Source organism: Megascapheus bottae, chromosome 18 (genome assembly GCF_031878675.1).
Source record: "Megascapheus bottae isolate mThoBot1 chromosome 18, mThoBot2.hap1, whole genome shotgun sequence".
Lineage (NCBI taxonomy): Eukaryota > Metazoa > Chordata > Mammalia > Rodentia > Geomyidae > Megascapheus > Megascapheus bottae.
The window spans coordinates 18,996,905-19,019,380 of record NC_143526.1 but is presented as its reverse complement, the minus strand read 5'-3'; the positions used below and the strand labels follow the sequence as shown (position 1 = coordinate 19,019,380).

The following is a 22,476-nucleotide window of genomic DNA, read 5'->3' as shown; positions in this document are numbered from 1 at the left end:
GTGATTATTAAAGATATATTGAGGGGGGACCAGGAGCGTGGCCTACTGGTAGAGTGCTCGCCTACATAAAGCCCTGGGTTCAATTTCTTGGTACCACATACACAAAGAATTCAGAAGTGGTGGTGTGGGTCAAGTAGTAGAGAGCTAGCTTTAAGAAAACCCAAGGACAGTGCCCAGGCCCTGAGTTCAAGTCCCAGGAATGGAAAGAAAAAAAAATATGTACTGAGTTCCAGGTTCATCTTGGAAAGAATAACTTGACTGCAGTTCCTTACTAATACCTATTAACTCATGGTTCATAGTTAGAATTTGCCTCCAGTGGGAAATGAAACTCTCCTGAGTCAGATGGGATCGAAGATAAGAGTGCCTAATGCAAAGTAGAAACCAGAGGAAGACTTGTTTGAGCAATTAATTCTTGACTAAGGCTGAAATTATGTCAAATCAGAACATGAATGGTTGAGACTATCTAGTAGTGGAAAAGAAAGCTTTGTGTGATACCTAGAGAGAATTATAGGATATTAAGAAAGGTTATTATTTATTACATAACTAAGGCAGTGTAAACATATCAACAAGCTTCTTTATCTGGCATTATTAAAGCTGCAATTCAGATGAGAGAATATTACTAAATCTAACCTGCTCATCAGCCTTGTATAATGAGAACATAAACATGAATGAAATTACATCATCAAATCTGCAGTGAAGGAGGAGCTGTAATAGACCCACAGATCTCTTTTTTCCCATACTTTGTAGAACTGAACCTAAATTTAATTTGAATTTATTTTTGAAAGCATTTCACACTTAGCCATTTTAAAATGAAATACTTGCACATTAATGGCAATCTGCATGTTATTATTAAAATGGATGTTTTTGCAATAGTTGGAGACAGTGAAGAGTATAAACCATTTGCAAAAGTAAGCTATGTGAAAAATAAAGCTGTCAAACATAGTTAAAGATAGAGTATAATGCCGTAAACCCTGCAGTTATCTGTTTAGGGAAGGCTTACCTTTTAGTTTCCATTCATTTCAATAGGCCTTTCTCTGATTTAGGTTCCCCTTCTTCCAACACTTTTACATGCTTCAAGATTCTTCTTGCTTCAAGACAATTTTCTTTTTTTTTAAAGCCCTCCTTCATCCAGTGTCACCCCAGATAGATCTGTGGTATGCAAATCAATTTTGTAATATGTTTACCACAAGGCCTAGAGAGAACTCTCTGATCTATTTTCTCCATAAGATTATCAGTCATTGGAGGGACTGAGCCAGTAAAGGAATAAGCTTTTAGAAAGCTTAAATTACATTAAATGTATGCCTACTATAATAAAGTAGGCTTTCTTATACTCACTATCAAAACACTTAAAAGCACTCCTCTGGAATGTTCTTAAGATATCTGTATATTAGTTCAAACTCTTCTTTCCCCTCCTCTCTTTCTTCTTATTTCCTTCTCTCCCTGTTCATCTCTCTCTCCCTTTTCCTGCCTCTTTCCCTCTCCCTCACCCCACTCCCTCTCTGGGAATTCTACCACTTGAGCTATACCTCTAGCCCCTTTTACTCTGATGATGTTGCTAATGATTATTTTTATTGAAGTAGGTGTTGTTTTTTCCCTCCCAAAGGGTGGCCAGGATCAAAATGTTTCTATTTATGTTTCCTACCATAGCTGGATGACAGGTGCATGCCACTACGCCTACTTTTTTTTCTGATGAGAAGAGGGGCATTTCCATGAACACTTCCCTACCTCTGCTGGCCCTGAAATGTTATCCTCCTCACCTTTATTTCCCAGGTAGTTAAAGTCAGAGGTTTAAGCCAACATAGCCCAGTTGAACTCTTAAACTTGTGGTTAAAAACCCAAATCTAAATGACTTAAATCAAAGAGAGAATTTAGAGGCATGCTGGAGTAGACTTAAGCATAATAGGCATGAGGAGGGGCTGTGTATAGCTGGGCTTCAAGAACAGAGGCCCATATGCTTTTGAGATACTTGCCATCCATTAATTTGACTCTATTTATTTAGGACTCTTCACTTTCTCTGTAGGATAGTTTTTAATTTCAAAAAACGTGGTTGCTGACAACTCCTAATTTTATATTATAAACATTTGTCACTTGTATGAGACTAAAATTTTTAATGAGATTTTCTTGCTCCAAGAGTCCATGAATCCTAGGGATTGTCTCAGATAAGGTCCGTGCTCCCTCCTTATTCAACTTCCAGCTACTCCCATTGCAATCACATAGAGTGGGGTTGGTAGTACATGATGTGTACTCAATGTATTAGACTGCTGTGGCAAAGTTACATTCTGAGGTTTCTGCTTGCCAGAACATATGGTTATTTCTACTTCATACATATTTATGGATGGAAATGACAGCAAAAACAAGTTAAAAAACTCCATTTTACCATTTTGGCTACAGTGTCATTTTTTCTTATTACAGACTTAATCCAATAAGTATTTTTATTATTCTTTATTAGCTATCATTAGATAACATTGTTAAGCTTAGTGTGGCAGGAGCATATGTAGAACAGGTAAGCTAGATAATTTTAAAAAATGACTTGAGAGCAAAAGGATGTTCAGCTTAGTTGACTAGGAGTATTCTCAATCTTTCAAATGGTATGGCTAAAATTTTACAAGTGAGTTTTAAATACCATTTTACCTAAAATATTCATTACCAGCTTATTCTACTTCACTCAGGGCATGAGTTACATTAACTTAAAAGAAAGTGGTATGTTTGTCACTGTACTACCTTATGGTATGAATATGAAGTGAAGCAGCCTTTTGTAAACATCATGTGAACAACACAGGATTTGGGAACAGGTGTTTAGCTTATACACACTGAAAGCATGTTTTCCTAGTTGTAAGTCAAATGAATATGAATTTTAGAAATGACACACTGTCTTCTAATAAAAGGTAGGTGGGTAAAGGAACTTAATTCTTTTTGCCTATTTCACCTTACAAGGTAGGAAAGTAATCTTTGGTGATAGTCTCAATAGTTCATTAAATTTATAAAACTTCATTTGGGCTGAGGGGCTGAAAATCGTGTGTGTGTGTGTGTGTGTGTGTGTGTGTGTGTGCATGTGCATGGATTGTACATATACATACACAGGGACAGAGAGACAGATTGATTTTGTGCCCTTAATTATTAATTTTTGTGGGTGACTTTAATGAATATTTTTCTGCCCTGATGAGAACTTCTAATATCAAATATTGCTTTTGAGCATATGTATTGAAGCTAAAAGTAGTTTTTTCATATCGTGAAAATGCCATTTGGATATCATGTGTACTTTCTTTTTTGTTTCATTCTTTTAATTTTTCTTTCAGTCTGTCATTTTTTTACCTTCCATTCTTCATACTTTCCCCTTTAAATATGTTTGATTCATGCTGGCACTGAAGTATATATTCAAAGATAATATGACATTGATGATCATTTACCACAAACACACAGAAACTTTTGCTTATGCAACATAGGGTGCTCTGTTTAGGAATTATTGATTCTAATCTGCTATAATGCATGTGAAGCTAAAATAGATATTGTTTTATATGTGAGTGAGTAATAAGTATTTTACTCTTGGAGTTCTTACTAGAAAACTTTTATGGCAGCTAGAGAAGAGCACTGTAAAATACTTTTCAGAACTTGAAATCTGTGAAAACATGTTTCAGGGCCGGGAGTTTGGCCTAATGGTAGCCTGCTTGTCTAGCATGCACAAAGACCCAGGTTCAATTCCTCGGTACCACTTACGTAGAAAAGGCCAGTAGTGGTGCTGTGGCTCAAGTGGTGGAGCTCTAGCTTTGGAAATGCCCAAGGACAATGCTCAGGCCCTGAGTTTAAGCACCAGGACTGCCAAAAAAACCAAAAACTCAAAACAAAAAGATGTTTCAGGAGGAGAAAAAAGCTTTCAGGTTAGACACTTGTGTAGTTAATAATTATTTGCTCCAAAGAACTAATAATTAGATCTAGTCAAACCAATGTATAGCTTTATTCCAGATAAGATAGCTTGCATAACTAAAGTGCAATAAAGTCTTAATTTATTATACCAAATTACTTAGTAAAATCCTGTTGTGTGTTGGATTTTCATTTTCCTTGTTAATCTCTTGGGTAGGGGTCTTTTGGCTGGTTGGTTAGGATGTTGTTATGCTCAAGATGTCCTATTTTTTCATGTAGCTTTCTATTCTAAGTCCCTCCCATGCTCTTAATTTTGAATGACTGCATACTGCTTTAGGTAAGAAATTACATACTAGATTGCCTAATTATTTTATATAGACTAAATCAATGCTTAAAACAGCCTTATGAGGTGAATGATATTATTATCCTTATTTAAACATTTTAAAGCCAAAACCAAAATTCAGAGAGGGTAAATGAGATGCTATAGATCTCAATGCCAGTACATTGTATAATCCTGAAATTGCCTTGGTTTACTTAACTATCTCCCTTTAGTCCACCAATTTTTCAGTGATTAGTTTCTTATGGTTTATTATTATATACTGCAGGAGAGAAGACATAATGATTGAAAAAGTATTTTCCCTCGTTTAAAGGGTTTCTTCCAAGAAAAAATAGCCTCTATAAACATACTTGTAAGAATTCAGAGTGAGTGACTTTGATATTTTTCTGCCCTCATGGGAATTATTGACACCTAGTATTATTTCTCTTTATACATGTTGAAGCTAAAAGCAGTTTCTGTATATCCACAAATTTATCCATTTCTTCTAGATCTTTTATTTTATTGGAATATAAGTTGTCAAACTATTCCTGAGTAATCTCTGAATGTCAGTGGTCTCAGTTTATCAAAATATTGGACTAAAATATTGAGACTCAAGTAATATGTAATTACTGTTTCAAAATGCAATCAATGAGAATCATTGAGCTCTTGAAATAGTTATTTTGTTTATCATATTATTCCTCATTTTTCATTAATCTTTGTATCTTAGGTTTATATTAAAATCATTGGCAAACTAATATAAATGCAGGGATTTGGCACCATTATATGAGCTTTCCTTTTCTCCATCAAAGAGATTGAATTTCAATTGTTGGGTAAGTCAAGTTCAGTGAGTTATCTTTGTGATTAGTTTATAACCAAAATTTTATTGAATTGAAGCAAGCTGTTTAATAAGATATGACCCATAAACAATTTATACAATTTTTAAAATAAAATAATAGATTAGAAAGAAGCCTTGCATTTTATAGCTTTTTTCTACTTTAGAAAAGTATGCTGTATGAAAAATTTTCACTGAAATAATTATAGTGTTCGGCACACAGAAGACAATGTAATTACTGAATGAGGCTCTCTATAATTACATCTCTTCGTAACTTACTCTTGCTTATTTTTTCATTGTTTAAAAGAACACAGTTGTTGGAAGAGAAGTAGAACCTCTAAATTTAAGGGCCAAAGGATAGATGAGGATATATAAACAAGAATCAGAGAAAGAAGACTAGTTGGGCATTGCTTCAAAAAGATTGAGTCAGTAATACTGAAGTGAGGCTTAGCAATATGTTATTTAGCTAGTCCTTTAGCAATTCTGATACTCCTTGAAGTCTGAGATCATTTTGGTATATAAGCACATTGAGAAAGTACTGATTGAGCTTGAGGCTTCGAACATTGTAAGTGTTCAAAATAACTCTTATAATCAGTTTGCCTTTGTCATGTTGCCTAGATGGATCTTGTTTCTTCTTGTAGTTCTTAAATTTTTCTGTTGTCTTTCAGAATGTTATTTACATGTGCTGATTGAATTTTGTTCTGTGGAATTTGTAGCTGCACAAATTCATATAAATCATTAAAATAATTTTATTGTTATTAAGGATTTCAGAAAATGAGTACATTTACTTTTTTGGACAATGTCACCCCTTCCTTTACTTTCCCCATTTTTTTCCCATCCAGTCCTGCTCATGAGTTACACAGATCATTTTTTACATAATGTATACTAAATATCATGATAGCATTTGTTCATCTTTCCCCTTTCCCTTTTGTACTCTCCCTTAACCCTTCCTCCCCTCACCATTAGAAGAAAAATTTTAAAATCCAAAGAGAAACACCACCAGCAGCATTAGCATCACCACCACTAGCAACAAAAACATCCATGTTTCCATTTCTTACAGTTCATTAAATAGTATAACTAGTTTGATAAATAGTATTTTACATTTTCAGTTTTTCCCCTAAGATTATCCTCCTTTAATCTGACTGTTTGTGTGTGCTTGCCTAGAGCCCAGTCCTGTGATATTTTAGATCTAGCTCCCAGATGTGAAACAATACATATGCTATCTGTCTTTCTGGCTTGGCTTACCTCACTTAGCATGACTTATTCTAGGTCCATCTAGTTCTCTGAAAGTGACATAATCTTATTCATTCTGATGGATGAGTAAAATTTCATTGTGGTGTGTGTGTGTGTGTGTGTGTGTGTGTGTGTGTGTGTGTGTGTGTGTGTGTATGCTCATGTGTATTAGTATTTTATTAATCTATTCTTCTGTTGTAGGACATCTGGTCTGTTTCCATCACTTGACTATTGTAAATAGTGCAGTATTTAACATGGATGTGCAAGTTTCTTACCATATCCTAACCTCTAATAGTCTGGATAGATGTACAAGAATGATATGGCTTAGTCATAGAGAAGCTCTATATTTATTTTTACTTTTTGCGAACCTCTTTCAAGAGTGGTTGTATTAGTTTATATTCCTACCAACAACACCATAGGGTTCCTTTTCTCCCATATCACTGTTGTTAATCGAATTTTGGATACTGGTCAATTTAGCTGGGGTGAGATGGAATCTCAGAGTTGTTTTGATTTGTATTCTCTTTGTGGCCAGGGATGTTGACTGTTTCTCATGTGTCTATTTGCCATTCTTGCTTCCTCTGAGAAGTCTTTCTTAAGCTCCTTTGCTCCTTTATTGTGTGTGTGTGTGTGTGTGTGTGTGTGTGTGTCGTTAGTTTTTTAAGCTTCTCATAAAAATCTTTAAAACTTTAAAGCTCAATGATGTAGTTGTCATTTATCAGTGCCAAAAATCTTATAAGTGCCACAAGTCTTTAAAAGTTAGCAATTTTAGGTCATATAAAATTATGAGAAATGATTATGGATACAATCAATCTTTTATTCTTTAAGGGTTATCGTTAACATGGATATAATCCTAAATTCCTACATTTCCATTTTATCTATCCAAGAAATTCCTATTTTTTAATTAGTATAGGATATTTCTATTCAAAGAATGGATTTAATGACAAGAGATTGTCAATATTTGAACTGAACAAAAATATTTCTTGAGTAACTTAGAAAAACAGTAATAAAAGAAGATAGTAATAAAAAAGGAAAATTTGGGCTAAATGATTAATTTTTTGCCAGTCCTGGTGCTCAGGGCCTGAGCATTGTCCTTGGGATTTCTCAGGGGTAGAGCTCTACCACGTGAGCCACAGCACCACTTCAGACTTTTTCCTGTGTATGTGGTACTGAGAAATTGAACCTGGGTCTTTGTGCATGCTAGCTAGGCAAGCACTCTACCACTAGATCAAACTCCTGGCCCAATGCTGAAATATTTTGTGCTTAATGGATATAAACTAGTGAAACACCATCAAGGTAAGAATATTCTGTAGTTGGAATAGGGGAAAGGCTATGATTGAATGCACAGATGGAAGGATCACTTTCTGACTGACAGGAAGGAAGAATTATAGGAGAATGACATTCTAATAAATGAGAATGGAAGTAGGCAGAAAAATGTAGGAGCTTTTAAAGAATGGTCTCAATGGTCTGTGATATCTGATCATCAATGTCTGTTGCATTGCCAACTTTGCCTTTGCTTACATGAGTATTCTAATAGGGCTTTCTGTAGAAAAAAATCTGATTAAAGATAATTATAGATCACTCTGAAAGATCTTTAGGTAGGAGGACTCGGAAGAAAAAAAAAGCTCTCAGGTACATAACTTCAAGCAGTATTTCTCCTTGTGCACTTAGCTACTACATAGAACCTAAGATCAGGCTTTATATTGATATCTAGGAACAAGATTGGCAGATGGTGGCCAGAGGATTTAGGGGAGAATATGTAATTGAAACACTAAGAAAAGGTTCAGACAAAAATTTCATTTAATGTTAGTGTTCAAGTAAAAGGTGAACAGAAGATGTATGAGCAAGTTTGTGAAGGTGTCAATTATTTGCCCAATGTACTCAAAAATAAAGTGCATGTGATGATAAGGTAGAGGCTGTGCATGAACTCAGGAACAGACTTTTTCTGTGGTTACACTCATGGTCATTGCCTCATTTTCTAACAGTATCATTTAATCTTGAGTGAAGAACAGAATGCTAAACATTGATTGAGGTCTCATTATTTTGTCCTCTTTACATTGTGGAAGGTGAAAGAACTTGTCATTTTTATTTTGTCTTTGTACCACAAAATTGCCACTATATCAATCATGGTATCATTCACATATCATTTGCTCAATCTACCCACTTCACAGAGAACAAATAATACTAATAAGATTACTGTTTATTATTCATCTCATCATGCGAAAGCAGCTGATCTCATAGTTACTAAAGACTCAGCTGTGGTGTCACTGGGAACTATGAAAGTGTGAGATCCTGTCCCAGAGATTTATGTAGGATATTGTCTCTTCTACATACTAGTTGGAGAATGCTGGTTAGAGACTAAAAATTCTCAGAATTGCTTGATAAATCTAGAGTTTTGATTGCAAGAAGATAAATGCTCTTGTCACTTAGAATTCTAATTTTTTTGTTCAGTCATGGGGCTTGAACTCTGGGCCTGGGCATTGCCCCTGAGCTCTTTAGTTCAAGGCTTCTGCCTAACCCTCTGAGCCTCAGGGCCACTTCAGTTTTCTAGTGGTTAATTGGAGATAAGAGCCTCATGGCCTTTAGTGCCTGGGCTGGCATTGAACCGTGATCCTCAGATCTCAGCTTCCTGAGTAGCAAGGAGTACAGGCATGAGCCGCCTCACCTGGATGGAATCCTGATTTTATTGTAAGAAATAGGTGACATTTGTACCTCTTAGTCCTATCTCTTCATATAACCTAAATATTTTGCAAAATGTCTGTATTGTGAGCTCCTCATAGCCTCCCACCAACCATACTTGCCAGTACCTAGATCATTATTTTCCTAAAGTAAGAGCTTAATAATATGATTTGGCTCGGGGCTGGGAGTTTGGCCTAGTGGTTAAAGTGCTTGCCTAGCATGCATGAAGACCCGGGTTCGATTCCTCGGTACCACATACATAGAAAAAAGTCGGAAGTGGTGCTGAGGCTCAAGTGGTAGAGCTCTAGCCTTGAGAAAGTCCAAGGACAGTGCTCAGGCCCTGAGCTCAAGCCCAGGACTGGCAAAAAAAAAAAAAACAAAAAAACAAAACAAAACAAAAAAAACAATATGATTTGGCTATTTTGACTTCCTCATACCCTTAAGAAAATAGGCCAAAAATGTGATTATATTAGCTGGACTGACTCTGTTGAAAAAAGAGAAATTGAGCTGTTCCTTTGGTAGATTTCAGGATTATGTAGAATCTATGTTTTTTTTAGGGGGATTCCTTTCTTTCCCATCATGCCCCACAGAAAAGTTAATAGAAATTTCCCTGAAATACTATGGCAGAAGCTTTAAATATTTACACTTCTATAAGAGTGGGTTATCCCACTGGGCAAAGAGTCTATCAGGAAGCGTTCTTGAATACAAATACAAGGTACATTATTTATACCTGAATGCAAGGCATGTACATAGAATGACTACAAGAGGAAAGAATCCTAAGACAGCAACTGGAGAAGATATGAGGCCATTACTTTGTATTTGTTTATTGCTGAGAAAGTATAAGAATTATCTTCCCTATTTTTAAGAATTACAGTAATGAAAATATTCTCATGTTGGAAATTGATGTGTTGACATTGTGTAGCTACAATTAAAGTAGGGGGACACTGGATACTTCCCTGATATTATTGGCTTGAGAAGAAGGGTAGATCTATGTCATCAGTCATGGATGTACTGGGTGACTCCTTTGGTGGAAGAGAATGATTCTGTTGTTTTATTAGAGTAGATGAATCATAAGTATATGGGGTTATTTCCCTTTGTGGGGAGTGATTATATTACCCTTTGGGTTTAGTAGTTGGATTGTGGCATCTTCAGCTATACAGAAATAGGTATTTTCATGTATATTGTACTTTTAGACTCTAAAATTTAGAGCAGTGTTCATTATGTAGCTATTATCTGTCTGTGTGTCTTTATTTTGAAACCAAGGCTGTGGGTTCTATCAGCCTTAATGGGCTATGTAGCTGAAGCTGTAGCCATAACTGAAAAATGCAAGATTTTCCAACTGGCTTACTCAGATTCTCTCTCAGGGAAATTTGAAAATTTGAATTCAGCAGTGACAGACTTATATCACTTCAGTAGGATATAGAAGGTAGTTTCTGAAAATCCTCCTTAGAGTTCTCTGTAGCTCATTTGTTTTCTTCTTTTTCCAAAAGTACTTATTAAACTCTGCCTCATTTCCATTGAGGTTGCCAGTGTTTTACCACCAAATACTCATATTTATTCTGATCTATTCTGTTTCTTACTGCCAAGAGCCTTTGTTTATCCTGGTCACATAAATAGATGGCATGAACCTCAAAAAGGATATCATATTTAAATTATGACCATAGACCAAAAATCTAGCAGTGGCAGAGGAAGACAAAGAACATATTGTCCCTTTAAAAGAATGGAAGAAAAAAGGCCTCTTATTTGGAAGGTAGGGAGGGGTATGATTAATTTCACAAAAGATAATTTTCAGGTAATTTGAGAAAGTAGTAGTAGTGTCAGAGCTTAAGGCTGAGCTTATTATCTACTGTGCTTATGAGAGACTTCAGATGCCCGTGGGTATACAAGAGGGCTTGTATAGCAGATGTTCAGTAAATAGTTCTTGAAAATAAACAGAAATAGTTGTTTCACTAAATGAAAGTAAATGATATTTTCGTATCCAACCTCAGTATGGAATGCTGTGAGCCACAGTTGGCCTGGGTTTCCCTAAAGAGAGCTGAGTTACATAACTCTTTCCCCAGGGTGAAATTGCCAGTGTTGCCATTCTATATTGGTGCTGTCACTGCCACTCATTCTTGGTCAGTACTATTTTAATAAATGGACATAGAAGTTTTCATATTTGTAGAGATGAGTTTCAAGATCTCTGTCTTTGCCTTTTTAGGTGGCCAAGGATTTGTGTAAATTTTCTCCTCTTCTCTCCAACAAATTCCACTCTCCTTCCCAAAAATCACTGGTCTTAGAAAAAATAAGTTTTTTTTGCTGTAATATAAAATTCTGAAATATGTACTTAATTTTTCCTATTTCCTAGTCCACGACTCCTAAAAGCCTTACAATGTTCAAAGAAATGTTTCTTTTGTCTGCTAATGAGTTAACTGACAGTAGCAGTAGCTGCCTCCAATCCTGCCTCAATCATTCTTATAAGAATGGAAGACTGGCATTTTCAGCCCACTCCAACCTTATTCTTTGAAGAGGAGAGAGGAACTAATGGTTACAATGATCACAAAAGGTCAACAATATAATCAACCATGCCTATAATGAAACACCCATTAGAAATAAAAACCAACCCAAAGTGATATTAGATATTCATGTAGGTGAATCCCAGGAGATTTCGAGAGGTGTGCTGAGAGAGAATGTGGAAGGGGTCTTTTGTACCTGTCCCTTCCCCTGTAACTGATTCTATGACTTAATTCATCCGTAACATATGGAATATCCTTTATAATGAACCATGTTTCCCCGAGTCCTGTGTACAGGTCTAGCAAATTAAATGAACCTAAGAGAAAAGAAACTCAATTTATAGTTTATTGGTTGGGTGAAACAGTGGGCTTGGAACTGAAATCTGAAGCTCAGTCTTGGGGACTGAGCCTTTACCCGGTGGGATCTGTCCAGGTAGTGTCAGGACTTACTTGAATTAGAGAAAACTCAGGTGTCTGCTGGCAGAGTATTGCTTTGTGTGAACAGGAATGTCCCACTGGTGATTGAAATGTATTGTGAGAACATAATAGGAAAAACAGTGTCTGAGTCTATACCCTCATAGAGTTATACTAGTTGTGAAACAGATTCCAAAAACATAAGGTGCGTTGAATACACTCACTTGTTTAGAGCAAATGTAAGCAGAGGCTTACTTATCAGCATGTGATTTCCAAAAGTTGCCTGGGGCACTCTTTCCATTTCAGCTAGACAGAAAAGGAGCATGGAAGTTTTTTTTTTTTTTTAATCAGTGAAAGCTATCCTATCTGTTAACTTTCAGTTGACTGGAATTGTGTTTCATAAAAAGCCTGCAGGAGGCTGGAAAATGCTTACTTTGTACCACAGATAGATAGATATATAGATGGATAGATAGATAGATAGATAGATAGATAGATAGATAGATAGATAATTTGAGATAGATATTTGTATGATGCGCTAACCATCTATTTTCTGTGGCTACTCCCTATTAATCAGATGTCACTATCCAGAATTCTGATAAATAGAAGCTTATCATACAATAATGTTTTTTAAAGTGAGTGGCTTTGCCTTCTCTTCAAAGTTTCCACAAGTTTGATGGCTTTAAAATAGTGTTTAAACTGGGAAAAGTAATAGATTTAAATTGGGTAAATTATTTTACCACATAGTCAGAACCCCTTTTAGTGCTTGTATTGAGGTATGAAAATAATTACCAAATAATCCTATGGCCTGGAAAGATAAAATATTTCCCCTTCTCCCTGCTTTTGTATTTTTGCCAGTGCATGAATTAAATATATTATAGGTTATAGTGCATTCAAGAGATTTCGTTTACCTGTTAGCTTTTTTTTAGTAGGTTATTTAGTTTGCACTTGTGAGCTGGTTTGTATGGTTTTGTATCTGAAATGGGTGCAAAACATTAACTTGTCATTTAATAATTACAAATCATCTAGTATAGAGCTCACCTCACAGTAAGAGACGTTCTGAAACCTGAATCAGTGGGTGAAGGCAGCTGTTTAATAGAAAGAAATCAGTTTTCTAGGCTGATCAGAGACTACAAATGAGTAAGTTGTATTTCGATGTTTGGATTTCTCATGAAGTGAGAAGAACCTTTTGAGTCCATTGCAAAAACTATGACTGTAAATTGACAGGTTACATCACTACTACAACAGAATTAGTGTGGTGTAGTGTATGTGAATTTTGCTAGAGAAGTAAAAAGCTGAACAGAAAGAATATTTTCTTATTGGTTTGCAACCACAAATTTAGTTGATACTTCTATTAACCCACAAGCATTATGTTTGGCCCTTTTAATACTTGATACTGGTGTTGGTAAATGTGAGTCAATACTTTCTGTCTATAAAAAAAACATCATTTAGATATATAATTTTCTCTTTTTCATATATTTTTATTGTAATTAATAGAAGGGTTACATTATATTCACAAGATAGAAGGTGCATTACTTCACATACATTGATACCCTTTCTCATGTCTTGGTCCCCATTTCCCTCCTCCCTCCTCTGCCGCTCATGTTGTTTTCCCCCCTTCCCTATCCAATTTCAAATAACCAAATACAAATATATCCAATATATTAGATAACAAAATGAGATACTGTAACCATATGAGATAACCAAGGGGCAGCAAAAGAGATGAGAGATAACATAGTACATTAAGGACAATAATCACTAATTATATGGCTTTTGTTTCTATATTTTGGAGGTCCTTTCATTTAGCATCATACTATCTGGCCTTATGTATCTAGGTTTTGTTCTATTGTAAATCTCTGCTTGGAGAGCCCAAGATTTCTACTGATTATGACAAATGAGGGAAACCATTGAGCCTATGTTCCTTTGAGTCTGGCTTACTTCATTTAATATGATTTTTTTCTAAGTCTTTCCATTTCCTTACAAATGGAGCGATGTCGTTCTTTCTGATAGCAGCATAGAAAAATATGGAACATTTCACGAATTTGCATGTCATCCTTGCACAGGGGCCATGCTAATCTTCTCTGTATCGTTCCAATTTTAGTATATGTGCTGCTGAAGCAAGCACTAGATATATAATTTTCTTATATCACATGGTAGATTTCAATCTCTGTTAATAAATCTCTAACTACAACCAACAAATAGACCAGAATGAAAAATTCCATCCCATGAAGGCATGCAGTTGATAGAGATAGAACACATGAATGATTTAGAGGTTCTAGTAGCTAAATGGGAGAAGATGAAAGCCATGTTCAAGATTTCTGTAATTTGGGCTTGTTTCCCAATATGAAGGCCTCAGAACAAATTTAAATACAAGTTTAGCAAATAGTCTAAGACCACATAGTTCTATTAAAGGTAGCATATCTAACTAGCATATAGCCTTAATAGTTGAGTATGGAATGATAAAGGATAATTCTCCCTTTGACTATATTTTTATTTATTGTAAACTTTAGTAATCAGCTCTGTTTGTAAGAACAAAAACTATATAGTTTAGCAACAATGTTGTTTAAAAATACTTTTTACTGTTTAAATAAAATAGGGTATTTAAAATTAACTGAAATCTATGACTATGATTATTAAGACAAAATGTTATTACCAAATTAAGTTAAAAATTATCTTATTTCTATCATTATTTTTCTAAAATTAAATTTCCATCTGAGAAGGCTGAAGTGTGAAGATTAAAAGGAATCTTTAATGAAACAAAGTACAATTAATGGGAATATGATTATCATATAGTTCAAAAAAATTTAATTGTGCCTCCTATTAGTTGTTATTTTGTGCACTTAGTTGATTTGCTTATGTTAATATGCTTTGATTTTAGAGAAAATATAAAGAAAAAGGCACATATTCTATTTAAAGTAAAATTAAGGCACAATTTAATAATTGGAGTACATGACATAGTTAACTTAGAATTATACCTATTATTACTTTCAAGAAAAATATTCCAGTTTGGAAAACTGGTAAGTCATAATTATGATTCTATTTCTATATAATTTCCAAGAGTTTAAACATATATGTATTGTCAAAATTGCACCATTTTCATTTCTTTTTTAAAAAGTTTTTATTTGTTTATTTGCTTAGTTTTTATTGTCAGGGTAATCTAAAAAGGGGTTATAGTTACATTCGCCAGGTAGTAGGTGCATTATTTCTCTCACATTGATACCCCTTCTCATGTGTATGTCCCCATTTCCCTCCTCAACTCCCTCCCAATCATCTTGTTTCCTCCCTTCCCTTTCCTATTTCAAATAAACATATATGATATATCAGGTAGCAAAGTCAGATACAGTAGCAACATGGGATTAACCAAAGGGCAAAAAAATAGAAGAGGAATAACATAGTGTATTAAGGACAACAATCACATAAGATAAAGCTCTTGTTTCCATATCCTAGAGTTAGCACCATTGTCATTTCTATATTGAAGTTTTAGCTTTCCTTCCTGGAACTATCAGAAATTTCCTCAGGATAAAAGGCATGTAGGAAAGGAATTTAAAAAATCAGAACTCCAAATGAAATCACCACAACAAAAAGACCCCAGAGAAACAAGAAGCAAAGCAGGTAGCCCAGTTTCTTTCTCTTTCTCTGCTTTTTAAGTTCTTAGAGGTTTCAAGTGGTTGTTTTAAATTTTTTATTTGAAGTTTAGAGTTGTTATTTGTTGGACACATATCTTACATTTCTGACTATGCTATTAAAATGTTAACATTTGTCTTTGGTGGGTGGTGGTACTGGGGTTTCAAATCAGAACCTCACACTTGATAAGTAGCCACTCTAACACTTGAGCCACACAACCAGTCCTAAAACTGTAAAAGGCTTTGGAAATGAAGACATTTAATTTGTCTTCTGCATTTAATCATCTGCTTTACATTTTTATTAAAGAATTTATTAACATTGATTTTTACATCATATTTAGAATAACATGTTTAGCAAACTCATCTACTTTATTTTTGTTTCTTCTTTGTAAGTCAGTGAAGCTAGATTCTGGTGAACGATCTCTTTTAGATGCTGTAGATATTGTTGCTTTAGGATGTTTTATTTTAGCTGCCAAGGAATAATACTATTTTCTTTCATTCTTTTAATCTTTGATGGTCATAAAAGTAGTTTTTGTTTTTACATTTATTTACCCTGGGATATGAGTGGGTTTTGGAATGAATTAGTCTTAATTCTGATCCCACTGTGCTGAATAAATGTTAATGTTTTCAGCTTCTGTTTCTTCATTTATAAATAATGTGAGAAGCCTTATGTCACAATGCCGATGTGAAATTATATGTTTTTTTTTTCTGCCAGTCCTGGGCTTGAGCTCAGGGCCTGAGCACTGTCCTTGGACTTTCTCAAGGATAGAGTTCTACCACTTGAGCCTCAGCACCACTTCTGGCTTTTTTCTATGTATGTGGTACCGAGGAATCGAACCCGGCTCTTCATGCATGCTAGGCAAGCACTTTAACCACTAGGCCAAACTCCCGGCCCGAAATTATATGTTTATTAAAGGGCTAACACATTTGCTTGCAAACAACATCCTACGAAAGACAAACCATAAATGTTACATAAATGTAATATTTGATGCTACTTCCTACTTAGTTCCATAATTATATTTGAAGAGTTGTATTGTTTGCTCTATAATTTTGAAAGAACCTGAAAAATGTTTCAGATACTATTGAATGAATTGGAGTATGAGTTGCAATTAATTTCTGGATAATCAAGATAAAACTTTTTTCCTTTTCTTCCAATTCTGTAGTTTGAACTCAGAGTCTGGGCACTGTCCTTTTGCTTTCTCAAGGCTAGCACTCTACCCACTTGAGCCATGGCTCAACTTCCAGTTTTTTCTTTATATGTGGTACAGAGGAATTGAACCCAGGGCTTCATGCATGTTATACAAGTACTCTACCACTATGCCATGCTTCTATTCCCAAGATAAACTCTTATAATGATTCAAAGATAAATTTGTCTGTCAGAGCTACCCACAAGGAAGAAAAATGGAGAACAAGTGATATTATTTTAGGTGCTCAGATATTTTGTTCACTTATATAAGGAATTGGTAGCAAAGCTGGGGGCATGGCTCAAATGGTAGAATACTTTCTTAGCATGCACAGGACTTTGATTTAATCATTGGTATCATGCTAAGGAATAAAAGAAAGGAGGGAAAATAAAAGAATGAGTGGGAATTATACAGTAAAGAGTACAATCTTGAGGAATCATATAGACCAGGAAATATCTGAATCTTAATCTTAAATCTGTCTATAGTATGTTTGGTGATTTGTAGATGTGTCTTTGGTGACAAGGGTCAAGAAGCAAGGGCCTTTTAACTCTCTCCTCTTTCTCTTTTGCTGTCCTTTTTTCTTCATTTTACATTCTTTACTTAAAGTTTATGGATTGAAAAGTTTATTTCATTTCAAAAATACCTTCTGAGAAACATTTTTGACCAAATATATGTGTATCTTGGCCAATGAGTTAGATAAAGATAATTATCACAGGACTTTTTCTAGAACAAGTGTAATCTTACACAATGGTCCAGCCTTGGGTTTTGTGCCTTCTTTTTCACTTCTGTTCTGATTTTTGTTAAGGGCTAATGTTTTAAGCTTATTTTGATGTCTGGTACTGCTGAGCCTTGCGTCCATTTGACCACTACATTACTCTCAGCCTTGCCAATACTTGTGCCTTTTGAATACTACTATCTGTTCTTTCCCTATAAACTTATGTTCCATCTTGATCTAGCCTTCTGGGATCTTCTACTTTAGGCTTTTGCATGTTCAATTTGACCTGTATATTTGTTGTGTAATGAAGGATCCTATTAGCTCTCATGGGGATCATTAGCGTCTTGTAAAATATATTCTCTTTCTTTTAGTTTTGTATATTATCTAGGAGTTAGTTGGCCTTCTAGAATGTTTATTACAAATTTTGGATCCTTCCAACTATCACTAACAGTTTTCACAGAAAATTATGTCTGGTTTGGCATATTTCTTTTCTCCTTTGATTAGAGTTTATTATTATTATTTTTTTTTTGCCAGTCCTGGGCTTGAGCTCAGGGCTTGAGCACTGTCCTTGGACTTTCTCAAGGCTAGCACTCTACCACTTGAGCCTCAGCACCACTTCCGGCTTTTTGCTATGTATGTGGTACCGAGGAATCGAACCCGGGTCTTCGTGCATGCTAGGCAAGCATTCTACCACTAGGCCAAACTCCCGGCCCCTAGAGTTTATTATTTTAAAGCTGTTCCTGCCCTTCCTGTTCACTCAGCAGTGTTTTGAGTGAGGAATAATTAGTAAATATATTGCTATTCTTTTACTAATTGTCTGTGTGTAATATTTATGACCCACAAGCTAGCACTTTATTTTTCTCTATTATGCCTTTTATTCTATGGTTTTCAATGCCACTGTTTTGAATAGCTGTCTGTAGAGTGTTACCATGGTGCTTAGATCCTATAAACTAACCATCCTACCTGATATCATATTCCAATGAGTGCTGTGCTTGCTGTTCAGCATTTCAGATTGGATCTGATTGCCTAGGATTAAATTCCAGATGTTATTTTTCAGATTGCCATCTGCTTGTTAGGGAGAAATTTCTTTCAGGTTGTAGGTCAAATGTGTGTTCAGCAATGTTTTCAAAATCTTATTCATTAGATTTCTACTTGTTGGTATTTTCCTCTAATGACAGAATAATTTGTTTTCCTTTTAAAATTAACTACAGAGCAGAGGCAAATAATTCTAGATAATAAATTACATTGTTAGTATTTTAATAGCTTGGAATATCAGAGAGAACATGTTTTTTCTGCTTTGAAAAAAGAATTTTAAATCAGGAGGCTTTTAATCTGTAAACATACTACTTTTTCAAGAAAGACACATTGAGTAATACTTGTGGAAACAATAAAGTATGATTTATTTAATAGCATGTTATGTTATTTTTTCTATTATAGACATATTACACAGGTGCTATTTTTAAAAAGATTATTTGTTTTAAGAATGGTTAACTTTTATATAGGATTTCCACAGCTTCTGTGTAGTATAAAAATGTTTATAGATACAATTTTGCTTTGAATTACAGTATTTGCAATCTTCAGATCAATATTGCCATTCAAATCTTTCAGCTATCTTTATTTATATCTAGAAAATCATAAATGTAGTTTGGTAAGCTAGATACTACTTGATTTCAGTATAAATGCAATGGACTAATCAGTATTTCAAAATATAGGCTTTTATAATAAGATTCCATATAGATATTGATTTCAATTTCTGTGTTAATAAATAAATTGGTCTCAAGCATGGGGGTCAAAAATAATGTTTCTAAGACAGTTGTTTGAAACATAGAATGCTTTTCTTTTTTCATATTTTTTTTTTGCCAGTCCTGGGCTTGAGTTCAGGGCCTGAGCACTGCCCTTGGGTTTTCTTAAGACTAGAGCTCTACCACTTGAGCCACAGCACCACTTCTGGCTTTTTTCTACGTATGTGGTACCGGGGAATTGAACCTGGGTCTTTGTGCATGGTAGGCAAGCACTCTACCACTAGGCCAAACTCCCGTCCCCAGATATTTTTTATTGTAATTAATAGAAGGGTTACATTATATTCACCAAACAGAAGGTGCATTATTTCACATACATTGATACCCTTTCTCATCGTAGAATGCTTTTCTAAAGGACTATTTTTATACAAGTAGCTGGATCCCAGTCCTAGCCACAAAAGCCTACTCAATCCATAGTATAGCTGAATATAGTGTTTTAATAGTGACTGTGATTTCTTAATTTCCCCAAATCACTTGAAACTGTGATGTTCTTTGACACTTGAATGTGGGGGAAAGTTTTGCAAAGGTGGTTAGACTGAATATATGTATAATAAGAGAGTAGACGTAAGACACATATTCCTGGCAAGTTCATGTGGGGTTTGGATATAGAAATTTCATAGCTTGGACATTTGCTAACATAGAAGAACGTACAGAAGAAAGTGAATGCCTTTGGGGTTTATCAACACCAGGAAGATTTTTCTCTCCTCTCAGAAAAGAACCTCAGTGGTTCTCTGAGATCAAGTGGAAAAGTAGAAGAGCAACATTAGTTGAAGAACCGGTGATGGTAGCCATTGATATGTGTAGGATCTTAGCAACTGAGTGTTTTGTAGGATTTGATGTGTCTTAAGGTCCTGTCACTGAATCCACATTTTCTAGGATTTGTTGGCTCAGGTCTTTGAAATTTTCCTTTATATTTTAGAAGCCAATTTCAATGTAGAGAGAAGAATCAATATTGCTAAGATGTCAATTCTTCCCAGCCAATATAATTCAAAATATATTAAATTAAATATGTTAAATTACTATTTTAAATGTATTATATTGAATATATTAAATTAGATATATTTCATAATAGACTGCAAAGCTGAAAAGGTTAATAAATTACAAAGGGAAAAATATATGTGATCATAGTTTGGTATTGAAGCTTTTAGATTCAATACTAAAATCATTCATGGAAGAAAAGTATCAAAAGGGAATTAATTAAATTACTTGTTATTATTAGTAGTAGTAGTAGCAGTATTTTGCCATGAAAGGTGCTGTTAAGAAAATGAGAAAAAAGGGGGCCGGGAGTTTGGCCTAGTGGTAGAGTGCTTGCCTAGCATGCACGAAGACCCGGGTTCAATTCCTCGGTACCCCACATACATAGCAAAAAGCTGGAAGTGGTGCTGAGGCTCAAGTGGTAGAGCTCAAGCCTTGAGAAAGTCCAAGGATAGTGCTCAAGCCCTGAGCCCAAGCCCAGGACTGGCAAAAAAAAAAAAAAAAAAAAAAAAGAAAATGAGAAAAAAAAAAACAAAACAACCACAAACTGGGAAAAACTTTGTAAAAGATGTATCTGATACCATCTCAAGTATTCAAAGAATTCTTAAAACTGAATACTGCAAAATCACCCAACTGAAAAGTGCTCATATATATATATATATATATATATGAAAGTCAATTTTTGAAACAATTTTCAATGTCAAATATTACTGACACTGAAATTTAAAACAACAATGAGGCATCACCACATGCTTATCATAATGTGATATAGGAAATATGTACTCAAATGAGTGAAGAAATTCCCCCACAAAGCCTTCATATGAATGTTTATAGCAACTATTTGTAATTGTCTAATATGATGTTCACTAGGTTATCTTTCTGTTGCACATAAAGTATGGTACATTGATACAATGGGATATTATTGGTAAAAGAAACAAGCTAATTAACTATGAAAGGACAAGGAGGAAACTTAAATGTGGGGGGGAAAGCCATTCTGAAAACACTGAAAAACCATCCTCTGACATTCTGAAGAAGGCAATGGTCTAGAGTTGAACTAGCTGAAATAATTGGTACTGAACATGGCATATTTAGATAGTTTCTGCAAGAAACTATAATGGTAGGTATTATAAACTTGTTAAAACTCATAGAACTGTATAAGATAGTGATATAATCAATGCCAATGGTGGACTTAGTAGTAATATTTTGATATTAGGTTAGCACTTTTAACAAATCTATCACACCAGTAAAATTGCATGATGTTAATGCTAGGGGAAAATTTGAACTTGGGGTGGGATTGTAAGAGATTTCTGTACTTTCTGTCCAAATTTTCTGTAACTCTATTAAAAAGAAATACAATAATAAAACACACTAAAAATGTGCCTATAAAAACAAATCCAGGGGGCTGGGAGTTTGGCCTAGCGGTAGAGTGCTTGCCTAGCATGCATGAAGACCCGGGTTTGATTCCTCAGCACCCCCACATACATAGAAAAAAAAGCCGGAAGTGGTGCTGTGGCCTAAGTGGTAGAGCATTAGCCTTGAGAGAGCCCAAAGACAGTGCTGAGATCCTGAGGTCAAGCCCCAGGACTGGCAAAAAAACAAACCCAAACAAACAAAAAAACAAATCCATGCAGTAACACCACCAAAATAATGAGTTCAATGGTACAGTGTGTGTCCCACATGCTTGAGACTCTGAGTTTAATCTGTAGTGCCACCAAAACAACCAATTCAGGTATGCTACTGGTTGCTAATATATCTCTTTACAATTAGACAAGTTAATAGACGTGCATACTTTTAGGTCTAACTGGACACCTTCTTGTCAAAATGCCTAATACTCCCAGAGGGTGTGCAGCTGCTTTTCTCTCTTTCTTTGAGAGATCAGCATTACTCATCAAATCAAATACTGCTGCTCTAACTCTTTGCTCATTGTTTTTAATTTGCAGCACATTTATTTGTTATTTTAATGTATCATAGTGTAGTAATTGTTATGTTTTGAAAATCAAACATAAGTCAAAATTTTAAACCAACTTGTATTTTTTAGTTTATTCCCTTTCAATGTATTAGTATTAGTTTCTATTTATAGTTGATTATTGGAACACAGTAAAGTGGCAGTCTAAACAGTGGAATCATGTGCCTCTGAGTGGATTAGGAAATGTCTGTGATTATAGAAGCCCATAGAGAGCCACACTTCCAGACTAGTATTTTCAAATGAAGAAGGGATAAACTTTTTATCATGAACATCTGCACATTTAACTTAGTAAAGCTGAAAATCAGATTAGAAAATATTTTCTTTGCATTTCTTAAAATGGGATATGTTAACTACACATTTAACTATTTTTGCATAATGATATGTATTTTTTATCAC

The 22,476-nt window shown here is 34.8% G+C and overlaps 1 protein-coding gene and 1 non-coding gene across 2 annotated transcripts in view; one reads left to right on the top strand and one right to left on the bottom strand.

The window, feature by feature from the left end:
• Positions 1 to 22,476, top strand: part of Macrod2 (mono-ADP ribosylhydrolase 2) — a 1,707,616-nt gene that overhangs the window by 112,084 nt on the left and 1,573,056 nt on the right. The gene's annotated exons all lie outside the window — the stretch shown is intronic.
• Positions 13,837 to 13,943, bottom strand: LOC150050181 (U6 spliceosomal RNA). Its single transcript, XR_016538794.1, has one exon. It is a non-coding gene; the product is annotated as a U6 spliceosomal RNA (small nuclear RNA).